At 32.2% G+C, this 15,900-nt stretch overlaps 1 non-coding gene and 1 pseudogene across 1 annotated transcript; one reads left to right on the forward strand and one right to left on the reverse strand.

Moving 5' to 3' along the window:
- Positions 1-4,863: 4,863 nt before the first annotated feature.
- TRNAL-CAA lies at positions 4,864-4,947 on the forward strand. The gene has a single exon. It is a non-coding gene; the product is annotated as a tRNA-Leu (tRNA).
- Positions 4,948-6,194: 1,247 nt separating this feature from the next.
- Positions 6,195-6,758, reverse strand: LOC125370035 (annotated as a pseudogene).
- Between the last annotated feature and the right edge of the window lie 9,142 nt (positions 6,759-15,900).

The following is a 15,900-nucleotide window of genomic DNA, read 5'->3' on the forward strand; positions in this document are numbered from 1 at the left end:
AGCATTTGAGCTTGAAAGTGTGGAGAGGTTTGTTGAGTTTTCCAATCTTTATTACAAGTACGTGGGGTGGCTTTTATGTAGGTTTTTCACCTCCTTAACATGTGGCTAAAATTAGTTCATTTAGATTTTTCTACAAACATCTTATGTACATGACTTTCTTATGAAGCTACATGACTTCTTTCATGTGAAGCTTCTAGGCAGTTTCTTAGCTTGGCTTGGCAGCACACAACTTTGCAACATTTCAGCATCTTCTACTGTATTCCTTTGGTTTCTTAGGCAGTACCATTGGGCTACTCTTGGCATATGTTGAGCACATTTCTATCTATGGATAGACCTTGCTCGCCCAAGATGAGGCGGGCTGTGACATTAAATTTGAAAATTTTATGTTGAATCAAGTCTAGTCCTGAATAGATCTACTCATTATTAACTAGTTTGCGGCTTAAAAAAAAGTGGGTATGAATCAATCCGATAAGTTGGGCCTACATTCATTTCACCAACTTCTTCTGCTAATCAAAAAAGCCCTAAAGTTGGTAGAAGGGGCGAGTAAATGTGACACCCAACCCAATTAAGTCGAAAAATCAGTCAATCTGAATCGATTCCTTTTCCTTCTTCTTATTAATTTTTTCCAACTTTTAGTTCGATTTTGATTTAAATATTATATTAAATATCAAATCTATTAATAAACAATTCGTTTAGTTAGTTTTTATATGCCAAATTATAATAGATTTTTATTGATTCTATTCTTATTTTAGTTGATTATATAATATAATATAATTAGTATTTATTAAAAGATATGAATGAAAATTGACCTACTTCTTATATTTGCAATTCATTAATCGAACAATAATCAGTAATAGCGAGTAGTATTTGTGGTCATTATTGATGACCCCACCAAAGAAAATGATGACTCCAGTAATAGATTTCGAATTTGAAAGGAAAGGAATATAGAACACAGAAAAACTTTTACAGCGCCATCTTTCTTATATAGTTGATCTCTTATTCCATGGGCAAGCGTCAGTGTAGTATCAGTGGTTAGACCATTTTTATATGCTTTATTATTTTATTTTATTTTGTTCATCTGATATCATATAAACAAAGATTTACCGACATCGTGGATCAGATGCACACACATTACCTGCAATTATTTAATCAAAATCTGCTAACTTATTTCGTAAGAGCTCCTTCATCAAATTATGACATTATTAACTTACTTAGAACAATAAAGAAAATGTCCAAGCCACTATTGTGAAATTTCTTACAACAACCTAAACCCACAACTCAGCAATAATTGAAGGGAAAAAGAGTAAATTTACTAAAAATTAAATACATTCAATTTAAATTTTTTAATAAATAGTTTTGTAAATTTATATCTAAAGATTAAATACATCCAATTTAAATCCTTTTAGCAAATAGTTTTCTAATATTATATCTAAAAATTAAATACAAACAATTTTTATTTTTTTTTAAAAATAAAATAATATCAAACTTTTAAATTTTAATTAAATTATAAAAAAAAATAAATTGAATATATATAAGCATAGTAAATTCACCTTTTGTCCATAATTGAAGGCATATCTGTCCCCCCACCATCTCCATTGTATAACCCATTCAGCCCACCGTATATATTACTCTCATGATCACAACATTACCATCTTGAATTTAGTGAAAAGCTTGTTATTTTTTCAATGCTGCCACGTTCCTATGTGATGCTTATTTATTTTTGAAAAGAAATAAAATATAGGGCATTAAGCAGCTTAACTATGCTTAATATCAATGTTGTCGGTAAATAATTACATTATCTTATTGACCAACCGACCACAGTATCAGAATGCTTAACTTAGGTTTAGATGAGTACTCAGACCCAGAATGTAGACATCATGTGATTCAGGATTTAGTCTGAAGTTCTGGTATTACGGAGATGATGCTGGTCTAGGGTGCACGTTTATTATACTTCACTTATTATTGCTCCCTCCTATCAGACAACGAATCGCTGTCAGAGAATAGGGTTGCAAATAATCTTTCTTTTTTTTTTTTTTATCATTAATAGGGTTGAGCTCACCATTATCAATCGGGTTTTCCAATCCGATCTATAGATCAGACATATTGTAAAATTAGTGTCATGTATTAGAAGTCTGCTCAAACAATGCCTTATCTCCTATAAACTCGGTAAAAATCACTTGTCATTATTAACTCAAATGAATATCATCAATTCATTATTGGTCACCTTCCATCAAAAGCTGGACGCTTCCACGTTATCAAAGTAGAGGCCAGAAGGACCATCGTCAGGCAACAAAGCCAACCTTACTGGAGCTCTTGCACCTTCTTCAGGAGTCAAATTTCCATTGTTTCCTGTCAGCTCTGTCTTGACCAACTGTATAGATAGAAGACTCATCTCATGGGTTGATAACCGTCATCTCCTACAATATAGGAGTTATCCGATTAGTAACCTTATCTACATTAGCAATCACTATAAATATGGGCGAGAAGCACCTAGCAAAGCGTAATGTCACTTTTACCTTATTAAGCAATTTTACTTTCAATTTTTTCAAATATTAACATGATTGTCGGAATAATTTCTTAGACACAACGCCTGACAATATAATTAATTATCTTTTACAAGCTGTATTAAGAATATATTACCCATATAGATCGGAATATTCTCTTTTATGTGAATAATTCATATTTATTTATTAATTTTAAATAATTAAATATGTGTCAATCATTCAAATGACAAAGTGGAAAAATACTCATATATGTACATGTTACTTTTTTATTTATTATACTAAATATAATATTGTATAAATAAAAATATCTTTTAAAAAAAATTGAGGTTTGTAGACTATTGCCCAAACACTTATTTTGATCACTAAGTCAACAAAAAACAAAGGAGAAATTTAAAAATATATAAAAATTTAATAGGCCTTAAGATCGCCTTATACTTAGGGTAGGATAATATATGTGAGGAATTTTCTAAGTATATTTGAATTGGTCTTCCTTAAATATTCACATATTCTTATAAATTTTTAGTATTTGAGTTATAGTAGGATTGGCATTGAGTTCGGAATATAATCTTCGTCAGATATCAACTTATTCATTCAGACCTGGTTTTCTTAACATAATATGCTTTGACATATTATCATTAAGATAACAAAACTAAAACAAGTTTATCTTTTCATTTCTTTTTCTAGACCTTTTTGTCTTTAGCTGTTAGAAAAATTTATGTACTATTAGGATTCATCATGGATACATAAAATAGAGTATGATTTAGTAAATTATCAATTACTTATAGAACCAAAAATACATATTTGAGTTAATTATTTATGAAATTAAGATATAAAAATACCAATTACTTATCAAATTAGGATTCCTGTACTTTTCTAAGATTAAATATTAAAATTGGGGATACTGCTAAGAAGGAAAGGAAAGGTTATTGTTGGTGATTTTGGTGCAAAAGTTTATGGCGGTAGCCCTTGTTGGACAAAATCTCAGTAGTACCATGTCTGTCGCTTTCCCCTGCTTAGACATGAGGATTTCCATTGACGGAGGGAAATGAGAGAAAGGGGAGAAGTTCGTGGCTTTGCTACAAGAGATTCAACTAATATTCAGCTTGATAAAACTATGAGAAACTATAATTAAGAAATTGATTTAATTTTCATTTCCCCGAATTTTGATGATATAAGAATATACAATCTCATATAAAAATCAGTTTATTAATATTGCATTGTATAATTTCACTCCATAAAATATTGAATTTAAATATTAATAATATCAGTTATAAGACAGCTCTTTCAAAATTGAAAAATAGATTCATTCTAATATGGGACCAAAGCCTATAAAGATTAGCTGTCACTTTTACTAATTAGACCACTGTCCCTTGAATTTTGATATGTATACAAAATTAACGGAATCCGCCTGATCAACGAAATTCCTCTTTCTCAAAACCCAAGATTCAAGGGCAAGATTCCTCTAATCTTGATTATTACATATATACAGTAGAACTAAACTGAAAAAGAAAAAGAAAAACAAGAACAACTAATAAACAAAACCAAAAGAGTAAACAGATGTCTCAAAGGCACAGTTCCTTTCACGTGCTCACTCCTCCATGCCACCCTCAATGCCTTACACGCCATGCATACAGTCAAATTCACTTCTCGAAAACCCATTTCCGCCTCCAATTCATTAACAACTCAAAAATATCGCTTGTTTAATTCAAACAAATGGGCACCTCACGCCCATTGTATAACCCCCTTACTACTCCTATAAATTATTCAGCCTCCCGGAATCTTCTTTTTTTAGGCTCAAATTCTTTCACTTTCCGTCCTCTTAACTTCTTGCTCTCTCTGTTTTCTTTTTCTCTGTCTTTCCTCTTTGGACTGAAGCTGTATTAACTGCATCGAATTTTTAGATACATAATGGATGTATTTATTCCTGAGGATTATGTTATACAGCGAAGAATTGAGAAAAGGGCAGCTGCTGTTACCGAGAAAAAGTCAGAAGAGTCGAGAAAAAGAAGTGTTGAAGAGAAAAAAGTCCGGTCGCCGTCACCTTTTAGGCTAGAGAATGAGTTATTGGTCACCAGTGGCTTGAGTGAAAATTCTATTTTCAATTATTTCTCAGCATGAATTTATATATAACTTAGTTTCCTGCAATGCTGTCCTAAATTGATAACAATTGTATGTTGATGAAGAATATTCAGCCACGAACCACAAGGTTTTTCTGTAACTAGTTATTATTAATTAAATTAGTCTGATTGTTTAGCCTTGTATACTAGCTACTACTATTAACAATGTACTCATTTGTATTGTGTCCAACATTAATGAACTTCGATTTAAAATTTTGTATTTGGAAGAATAGAGAACAGCTGTCAGGATGGCCGAGTGGTCTAAGGCGCCAGACTCAAGTTCTGGTCCTCGTGAGAGGGCGTGGGTTCAAATCCCACTTCTGACAATTTCTCTTTTTTACGGTAAATAGACCACTTTTCCTTTGAACTCATTTCTCAATTTCAAGTGTTATTATATTCAGCAAATTCTGTTGTTTCTTTCTTTAGCTCGTTGTCTCTTTAATTGTTTTAATCAATTTTATTAGAAAAAAACCATATATCAAATTACAAAATCTATTTCTTAATAAGTAACTCATCATTAATTAAAGTGCTTCTTCCATTTTGCAAATTTTTATCCTTGTCGACAACTTTTGACAATTGAAATAGTGATTTCTCTATTATGCTATACGTACTCTGGTTTATAGCCATGTAATTCATCCCAAATCAACAACAATTACTAGCTTGCGGTAATTTTTCATTGACAAATGGCTTTATTTCTCATTTCATTGTCCAATTCTTCTTGATTAATCTTGCAAAATGTGATTTGTTCAATCGAAACTGGATCCTGATTATCCCCTAGAACTCCATTATTAAAATAGTAGCTATGTCAATGATTTTCAATTGAGTAGTTTGATGGCCAATGGATACCACCTAATCCCAATACTAAGAAACACTCGTATCTTAAAAAGTTGCAATTTGTTTTGAAGGATATGGCCATATACACATTAATTACTCTTAAATAGTTTATTTTTTAATTTAAAAAAAAATTGCTTTCTTGGATTGACTTGTTTTTACATATTTGCATGAGGGCAGGGGCGAAAGCAAATGGACGGCCACTAGCAATCTCTTTTTTCAAGTGTTCTGATTTTTTGGAAGCTTAATGTGTCAAGGAAGGATGCAAAGTATTGAAAGGTATTTGATGAAAATAATAATTACTGGTGTGGAAGATAAACATGAAAGTAAAGCTTAAAGATTTGTAAGCTCGTGATTATGCTTAAGGTTAGGGGACATCGTAACAAAATTTTCTCACAACAGTTCTTTTGGTGGAAGAGATGATATGTTCCAAGTTTATTACCGGCCTGGTCAGGTATTTCCAATAATTCATCAATTAGTTTAATTAATTTGGTCAAGTTAGTATAATAATTAAACCAAGTCAATTAATTATCAATTAGCTTCAATGCATAGCAGTCTGGACTGTTAACTAGATGGTGACTTCAAATGAGATGATATGTCAACTGCTATTATTAAATTAAAGAGCAGCCTTCATCCAGATGCAAGAGGAATGTAGGCGCTCCAAAATTGAAACATTAATGCTTGTAAGTAGTTTATTTGGAAGAAGTCTTAGGAATGGTGAAGAGATATTAGATATGAGGAGCTAATTACTTGTCTCTAATTCCTCTGGATTATCCAAGGAGTTGCTGCAATTATCAACCAAGTTAACCAGAAAGTCAAATATATCGGTAGCTATTACAGCGGAGGCAACATCCTCTTTATGAAGAGTCTTCCTCTTCCCTTGCATCGTCACCATCCAAGACCTTTTCGTGAGCTCTTGAATGAATAGCTCGCATGCCTTTGAGAAAACAATCGGTGCTTCCCCAGATATCATCTTGACATCCTCACCTGATTTCTTCATGATCTTCTTGATTCTTGCCAATGGCAAAGAGTGAGGCCCAGTTCTTCCTGACAACCCACCACATAGTATTCCTGAGTAAATTCCTGCTTGCCTCATGTTCTTGTTTGTGTTTTTCAGGATTCTTGATTCGGTCCTAGGTTAGCTTGGTTGATGTAATGAGATAATTATGTAAGAGAAAAGATGAGTGATTGCATGGAGAGAAAATGGAAGGATATTACCTATAAATGGTAAGCAATGAGGTCTCTAATATAGGTATCTGAGGCCGGCTGCCTGATTAGGCCGGCTATAGTACTATGTACTAGTCATATAGAATTTTTAATCTTATTGCATTTTAGCTCATGTAGCTTGTTGCAGTAATTTGGCATTTTGAACCAATAAAACAAATGGAAAAAATTAGTAACACGAATTAGAATTAGTGCTAATTAAATGGGAACGCGAGCTGGAAGTGTTTCCATTCTCTCGTTATATTCATGACAAATGTTATTTCATATTTTTGTCACAACATCTATGCCTTCCTTTTAACAGTTAGAACTTTGCCTTATTCAAGCAGTAACTCTCATGTGAGCTACGTAAATAAACCAAAGCAATGAGTTGCAAATTGTGGTAAAATGGGATCCGATAGACGGTTGCACTGGTCAGCTTTCTCATGCAAAATTAATCCTAATTCCAGACCCCGGCTTGAGTGTTATTGGGATGATCCCCCCAAGGACAAAATACTACTTTTTGACAAAGCATGTTCAAACAAAAACTCAATTATATTAACTCACTATAGGCATCGATGAGAAAAGTGCATGTCGGTTTCAGATTTGGTATGACCTTTTGATGCAATAGAATAATACGAGGGTTCGGTCGATATTGCTTCTAATTGTAAACATCGCTTTCGTTGAGATTATGGTTCGATTAAACAATCTTGGTCAAATGTTTAATTTTTGTAATATTCCAGAGGAACTTGAATATTCTTTCATTAAAAACGCTAGCACTTTGTTAATGCAAATCACTTTCGCCAACTACTAACCGACTAACTATATTGGTAACCAGGAGGGAAGGCTAAGAAGTGACCACCAACAGGAAATACAACACCTCACTTGGCTAAACCCATCATCAGCAAACTAATTCAGCAATCCAATATTAATTCTGAGCAGAACGTGCCCATGCCATACAGTAAATACAAGAGAAGACTGATGCCTAATCAAAGACTTAGTTGGACATAGAGCAATTTATAAGCATAATTATCATGTTCACAGACCTCAAGAAGAGGCTTAATTTAATTTTCCCATCTAGCATATCGTAAACGCCACTTGCATGGAAAGAGTTCCTCAAATAGTATGTACAACTTGCTTCGCAGCTAGATTCAACACAGAAAGATGAATTGCTTCCTAAAAACAAGACTCCGTTCCCTATGTTCTTCACCTCTTTCCAGTCTCAAACACTTGAAAAGGAGCACATCCTCGAACATACTAAGTTTCAAAATGGAGAACTTTGTCTAATACTATCACTAATGCATCAGATGATTCTACCAAATAGGGGATTATAAAATGATCCGTCAATTTGAGCTGTAGCTGGGAATGCAATATTGCTTTTCGCTGTAGTTGAAATCCGACATAGAATAGTGTCCAATTTGACAACAAAAATCTTAAGGAAACCTCATCCATTCTGTAGAAGTGTCCATTACTAAAAACTGATACCCATTGGACAAAAATAACTATTTCTGCAGATATAGAAAGTATAAAAATCACAAAGAAAATAGCTATGAAAGCTTACTTGATTTTATTGATGGATGGAACTATTTGTACACAAATCTAGTAACAGAATAAGCAAACAATCTGCTGAATATTATTGAATCTCCTAATTCACTGCAACTGCAGATTTATAGCAGAAAAATGCAAACAGAATAACAAAATACTAAGACTTACTCAAAGTAGCATGTATTTGTATTTGAACTCAGCTACTGCTGCATATCTTTAACAATACCCAATGGACCACTAAAATCCTCTGTATCTATTTCAGTCCATTCCAAGTCCACGTGTCTGCAGAAAGCTAGCTTCCCGTTATTATGTACCAGTTATCATTGTAGTCGAAATCTTTATTATTGACAGTTGGAAAATATGGATTTCTCATTTATTGTTGACAATCAAAAGCCATTCTTTTAAAACAATCTACGAGTTCTGCGTCCCGATAGGCTAGAGAACTCACGATGCTCAATATCATAATCTTTCGATTGCTTCGTAATCCATGGCAGCCATGCAACCTGTGAACGGGGTGCGAGATTTTTCTTTTCTTGTAACTAATCGCCACATTGCATCAAAGTTCTTCGAAAAGAATTAAGTTCTTTGGTAATTTCGAGCAAGATATCACTGTGAAGATCTGACCATTCATTAGATTCTCCGATATCTATTCGCTTTCGTCATTGGTTGCGGAATAACGTATCCAACTTTGAGAAATCCCTAGGTAGTTAGGCATTTTACTGCAATGGGCTTTCATCCCAAACCCAACTCATATAAAATAGAAGCAATGTATCTTTTATGGACTACAGCGTATAAATCCATTAATGGCCCAAACAACCTATTTTCCTGTTTGTTTTAGCCTTTGCCTTATATAGACATATGCCAACCCCCTTTTTCCTTTTTCTTTTTTTAATTTTTTTTTTATATGTACATATGCCAACCTTACAGCATAAATGATCATTTAAAGGCAAACCATAATGTTGTAATTAGAGAATTTGTAAGAAATCTCTCCTCTTATTCATTCTCGAGTACAATATAAATCAGCACACACAACCATAGTGCTTGGTTGTCCACCCTCAAGATCTTGGTAATGCTGAGATTATATATATGCATGTGAATTACCCTTTTGTTTTCTTCACAATCATGATCTCTAATTTGCTTCTAAATCATGATGTCAACCTCTCTTAAGACAAAGCAAGACATGCGGGATTTCTTTGATCGCATGAGATCTGTAGGCTTTTAGGTTGTCTTTGCACGTGATAATCTTCTTTCTTGGCATTTGCATAACACCATATATAAGATCTTTGCATCTGTTCTTGCCTCATCTTTTTCCAATGATGAGGCTAAATCCGCTGCTTTTGACAGCAGAAAATGGATGCAAAGCGAAATCATGAGACATGAGGTGTGATGGTCCTTCCTTAAGAAAGCTTAAGTATCATCTTTCTTCTTTATCTCTTGGGACCCAACTTCAATATGCACTTCTTAAGGCAGTGCTTACATAAATTGTTACACTAAAATGGGGTCGACCACCTTCACGTGAGCACTTTCTGTTGTCTCTCATGTGTGCATATATGCTCATCATTGCTATACTCTCCTTGAGTCTCTGTGATCTTTTACATCTTTTCTTCTTTTTCTAAATACAGCTTAATGACATTGTCAACTTTATATGAATATGATGCTATATTGTCTTAGTGAAAAAGATATAAAGAAAAAGAGGCAAAATCAGACTATCTTCATGTGACTAAATATAAAAAAGCTTCTTAAATATCTTAGGTTTACTTTTTTTTTTTCCCCACTTTTTCTACTTTTTCCCTCTCTTAATTTCTTTCTATTAGTAGAAACTACTCAAATATAAATCTAATAAAAACTCTTTTAAGTATCATATTTAATTAACAATTGGGTTCAAATTAGAAAAGAAACTCAAATTATTAAATTCCTGAACTGAACTCATATATAAACTGATGAGTTAACTCATCAATATTTTTTGAAGAATTAATAACTTGATATTTATTAGAATATGAAATTCGGTTAAAAAGTTAAGCTATTAATATTATACATTCTATTCCATAAAATTTTGTGAAATTATTGGCTCCATATAATAATACACCACATTGTTGGGTACTTTTTCTTTCCAATAATTGATCCCATGTTTATATTAATCACGAGTATTAAATGGCTTGTATCTCTAGAGCTCATTTTTGCAATTTACGTATGATACAAATGGCTTGTATCTTGATGAGTAGATATTGTGCCAACGTCTTCTGTTCTCCGCCCTATGCTATTCCTTTTTTGCTGTCTAGTTCATAGCTAAGTCTTCACTGCTTTTCTCTTTAATTTTCAGGGTTGATTTCTCTTGGGGACTTAATCTTCAACGTGCAGCTACATGTTAAACTCTCTTTATCTTTTCCAGACTTTTGTGGATCTGAAGCTTCTCAAATAATTCAGTGTTTTTGGCAAAAGTTGACAAAGGAGATCCGTGTTTATCATTTTCTTTTATCAGAACATAAAAGAGACGTCCCATCTTTCTCTATAACTTCACATATTCATTTCTGTTCAAACATTTTCGTATTAATTAAGACTTTGATTTGATTAATCAACTAATTAATTTAATTTAGTGAGCATGCATGATGTGTAATTGACCATGGATAAAGACATGAACACTCCTTGTTTTTCTTCCCTCTCAGTTTTTTCACCCCCGAGACTACTATCTTTTAACTTAAACGTCACTAAAACTGGTTGGGTAGTTTAAACTGTTGATTAATTAACAAAATACATTGGAATAAGGAATTCAATCGAATCGTATTACAATTGAACGCAACGTGAATGGATCGATGAAAAGGATTTGCGCCCATTATTCTAATGAGTAGGAAGACAATATTTCTGATACATGATTTGAAAGCTAATCTTCTATTTGTATTTTTCCATCTAATTTATTGATTTAATTAGCGAGTCTAAAGTTATAATGACTCTAACTTTCATGTGAGATTCCTTTGATGATAGATCAATTATAAGCCTAAAAGGGTCTCTAATTTCTTTGCAATTTATTGATAGTAACAAGTAAAGTACTGAAGAGTCAGTGGTCCAATAATTTTAATCCTATGTATAATTTTTTTATGGTATCACATGAAAGTGGAAGTAATGATGAAGAGTAGGATTAAGGTCTTCTCAGAAATAAGGTGTAAAGCTAATGTTGAAAGGGGACCATCTATTCATGATCTCCATTTTCGCCTCTGTACATTATCTCAAGCATCAACATCTATATGTTTATGGTTCCCACATTCCACAAATACTTCTGTGAAGATGGGAGACCGTCTCCAACTTATTTATTTTTTCTATCTTATATATTTTCTCAAGAAAAATAAAACTAAAGTGCAGCAACTTCTTAATTATAATTAAGGCCCAATTAGTTTGGTGAGATGATAGAGTTGATATCGTTGTAAATAAGATTAAGATTATTTTCCTCCTGAATCGTTTGATTAAGTCATTGGAACTTCCTTAATCACCTAATATGTTGTAGAGACAATACGCTAAGGCATGTTCGATGAGTATGATTAAGACTTATTATCCAAAAGAAATTAGACCACTAACTGATGATGTATAATCTCTCTTTTTTCAAATTTGAAAAATATTTGTTATCCTGTTTATTCAGGGGATAATATAAGATGAAGTTAATGCACTTACATTAATTTAAAATGCCTAGGTCGAAGTAACGAAAATACTATAATTTAATTAAAAACGTATAGAATTATTATATGATTGAATGATGAATTAATGGTGGGGATATGTCAATAATGCAGGACAGCCATAAGCTCAATAAATAAACAAGGCCATGCATCCAATATATATATATATATTATTGTGATATTGGCCTGAAGTGGCACAGTGGCTGGCCCTTTGCATTGATGGTAATTGGCCTTTGAACTCCACTGCTGTGATGTTTGTGCTTGTGAACATGGCTGCTTCTTCAATTTGGTACCAATTTATAAATCATGCTCTCAGTCACATGTTTATGTTTCTCAACAAACAAAATCTTTCGTCCTTACAAACCATATGTTATGTTGTTTTCACTAGGTGAAAGAAAAAAAAAAAAAAAAAGGAAAAGAACAAAGGAAAAGATGAAGATAATCATTTCCTGTAAAAAGAATTCCCATTAAACCTGAATTTTACTTTTATAATGTATACCACAATATAAGATTTAAGTGAACAAAATATCATGGAGGTATACATCTGAAATGAAATTTTATTTAGCATTTATCTTTCTTGGTAAAAAAGAAAGAAAGTAGGTAACTAGTAGCAGCAACTTCCGTTGAATATGACCATATATATTCTTTATGTTGCGGAATATTCATAAAACTATAGTTAAATTTGAAATGGAGTTCAAACTCATCGCCGCAACACCAATCTCAAAACTAAATAAAAAAGATTCAACCAATGCGTAACCTAGATGATTTTATAAGACACATAAACGCCTAAAAAACCATTTCTAAAAATCGAATCCAAACCTTTTAGCGTAAAAGCACATTTTATAACTAAGTACATTTATCTAGTTGATGTCACTTACACGGGATTACTTATTCCCGAAACTAATTATATTCCTCCATAAAAGAAGACATTAGATCTTACAAAAACATTTTCTTTTCCAATTTCATTTTTGTGATTAGCATTTTATAATTAAATATACAGAGTGATTATAAAAATCTTCATGAACTTATAAAAAATTAAATTGATAGAAAAGTTGGAGGGCACCTTTAGTCTAAAGGACCGACAAATTATTCATGGGGGCTATGATATAATTTAATTTAACAGAGAAAGAAAAACCCCTGAAGAAAAGAAGAAGGGACAAGTGAGCCAAAAAGGGTCCTAGAAACATAATTTAGGTAATAGGAAGGGACCCAAACAGATAGGGTAGTTAAAAGAGTGGGAGTTGGAGAAAGAAGTTTGATGCGTTAGAATAGACAGAAATGGAGCCACTCACCAAATGGAAAAATTGCACAATCCGTGAGTACACTAACAATTGGTGGTCTATGTTGATAGTACAGTAGGAAGGTTAGTGGGGGCGGCGACTGGTGAAGCTATGGTGTTGGTGGGTACATCACTTTTCTACTCACATGGACTACTACTACTACTACTACTATCTGTTTTTGTTGACACTAATTAACTCGCCAGGCTCCTCACGCCCTACCCATGACCACCTTTAAAGCCAAGTAAATGGAAAGAAACAGGAAGATGGTAGTAAAGAATATGATCCAGAGCAAGCAACCAGTTTCTATTTTTCTTGTGTCACACGTACACATACAGATAGTCCACAGACAAACCATAAGTTTATGTAGAATGTTGGTGCTAATGATGAAAATTAGATCAATATTCTTCTAAAATATATTTGCTCGGTGTTCGACTTTCATTAAATCAAATTCTGTATTTAACAGGAAAAGAAGACAGAGCTTCCTTGAATTACTGAAATGATATAAATACCCTTATTGAGCATCAATTTGTTAGACAAACTAATTTAAAAAAATGTTGAAATTGGTGGCGTACCTTGGGATTATGCTTCTTTGCGACTCTTTGTACCCATTTTCTATTTCAGTAGCATTCTGTTGTATTTGTTGTTTCTAACTTTCAAGAATTATATTTATATATATACTTCCATTTCTTACCCAACTATCAACATTACCAAACGGCAGGTATATACATTTGTAGTATTAAATCTGGTGCTGGCAGCACGTATTCGCATGATTTTGTTTTTAAAAGCCAAAAGACACACTGGAATTTATGATGTGTTTTTCTGTTTTGCAATTTTAATTTGTAAGAGGACGTATTGATTTGTTTGTTTTGTTTCGGAAGTCATACATAGTTTTTGTAGAGATACTATTGTCTCATGTCCCTCTCATTTTAAGTATCCAAAGCTGAATGAGTTCAAACAAAGAAATCAGAGATAGAATTAAGATGTTAGGAGAGTGTGTTTGCGTTAAGCTTTGTCTTTACTCTAATTTTATGTACCTAAAAATACGACACCTTTTACTTGCAACTGCATCAAGTATCTTTTATAGGTTCCATTTTATTTTACTCAACACCCACAAAATTCCATATGCTAATTACATGCCAATGTTATACTGAAAACTTCACCAGACACTTAAATGGCTTAGTGCATAATTTCATCAATGTATTTCTAACACTTTTAGATTTTCATTTTGACCAATAATAAATCATGCTATTTTATTTATTTGGTGCCAGCATGGTCATAAACATTGTTCAGAGTGTGAGGTGATTTATCTTAGTCGATGTGGACACTAAAGCAATTTGTTAAATAAATCAAAAAATCCTTTATTCCCCAAAAAATCACTACATGTATTTAATAAAAAGTGAAAAACTTACTTTAAAAATTTCACATTGTATCTGTAAATATGAAAAAAAATGATTTATGAAGCTTAACTTACCTTTTTCAAAGCTTCAAATTCTCTACTACATTGCACTCACCCCCATATGCTTCACCAGCTCCAGTGAAGCGCACTTCGCCATAGAGTTTCAATCACTTTAATTCTTACTAATCAATCAATGAAATGATGAGCTAAGAGTTTTTAGTTTTGATTTGTAATTTTAATTTAGGGATTTCAAACATGAAAAGTAAAAGGATGAAATTATGTAGTAAGCTCACTTTAATTGTTACATTAATGAGATATGCATTGATTCCTTACCATAAATTTAGCAATTGAAACAAAATGTTCTTCTTTAATCATTGAGTTTTGTTTAAATTTCCTTCTTTTTTTTTTAATTAAAAAGTTGATGGGTTTTAAATTATAACTGTCACTCTTAAAGTGATTTAATTGTTAAAAACACAAAAAAAATAAAAGATTCTTATTGACAACAAAATTAAAAGAATATTAGAAATGAAGCATGTTAAAATCATATAGAGTAAATAAGAATAGTATTGGGTCATAAGTCATTTTCTTGGCACTAAAATCGTCAAACAAATATTAGTTAGTCAAGAGCTGGCCGTTAGCCTTTGCCATTTTTTCTTTGAACCATTTGGTCCCTTGGCCAGCAGTCGGCAGTATTTAGCCGTGTATTATATGAATGACTATAATGCCCTTGAATAATAATGCAATACCAGGTATATAATTTTATATTTATCTAGAAAAAGCACCACTTTAATCATATTAGATTTATACTTATGCGTATTTTATTACAAAATTAACTTTATAGTTATTTTAAGATTAATATTTTTATTTAAAAAATGAAAATATATTCTCAAAACAACTATATACCGTATATATATAATAATTGAGCTGTGTTAATTTTATTCTTATAGGAAAACTTTATTCGCTATGTAGAATTATTAACATTTGATTGCAATTATCATACATAAGACATCAGAACTTTCACTATGATAATGCATTATTATTACTTACTAAATAGCTAATTTAAAGCAAAAATTAGTACGTGAATTCCAAAAAGAATGGCCATTTCTACAGACCCTTATAATACACACATAAACCCTGCATTATACTAATGATAGTATATAATGCATTATTATGGGGGAGGATAATTAGGTGCCAAAATTAGTACGTTAAACACTGGATAAAAATAAGTGCAACAATGCAGAAGCAAAGTAAAATATAAAAAAAGAAATTTGTCATTTTCTTAATGTAAAAAAAAAATCTCTAAATATGTATAAATTTGTGGTATTTTACTACTATTTGGCCCTATTCAGAAACTTATGTATTACG

Source organism: Ricinus communis, chromosome 5 (genome assembly GCF_019578655.1).
Source record: "Ricinus communis isolate WT05 ecotype wild-type chromosome 5, ASM1957865v1, whole genome shotgun sequence".
Classification (NCBI taxonomy): domain Eukaryota; kingdom Viridiplantae; phylum Streptophyta; class Magnoliopsida; order Malpighiales; family Euphorbiaceae; genus Ricinus; species Ricinus communis.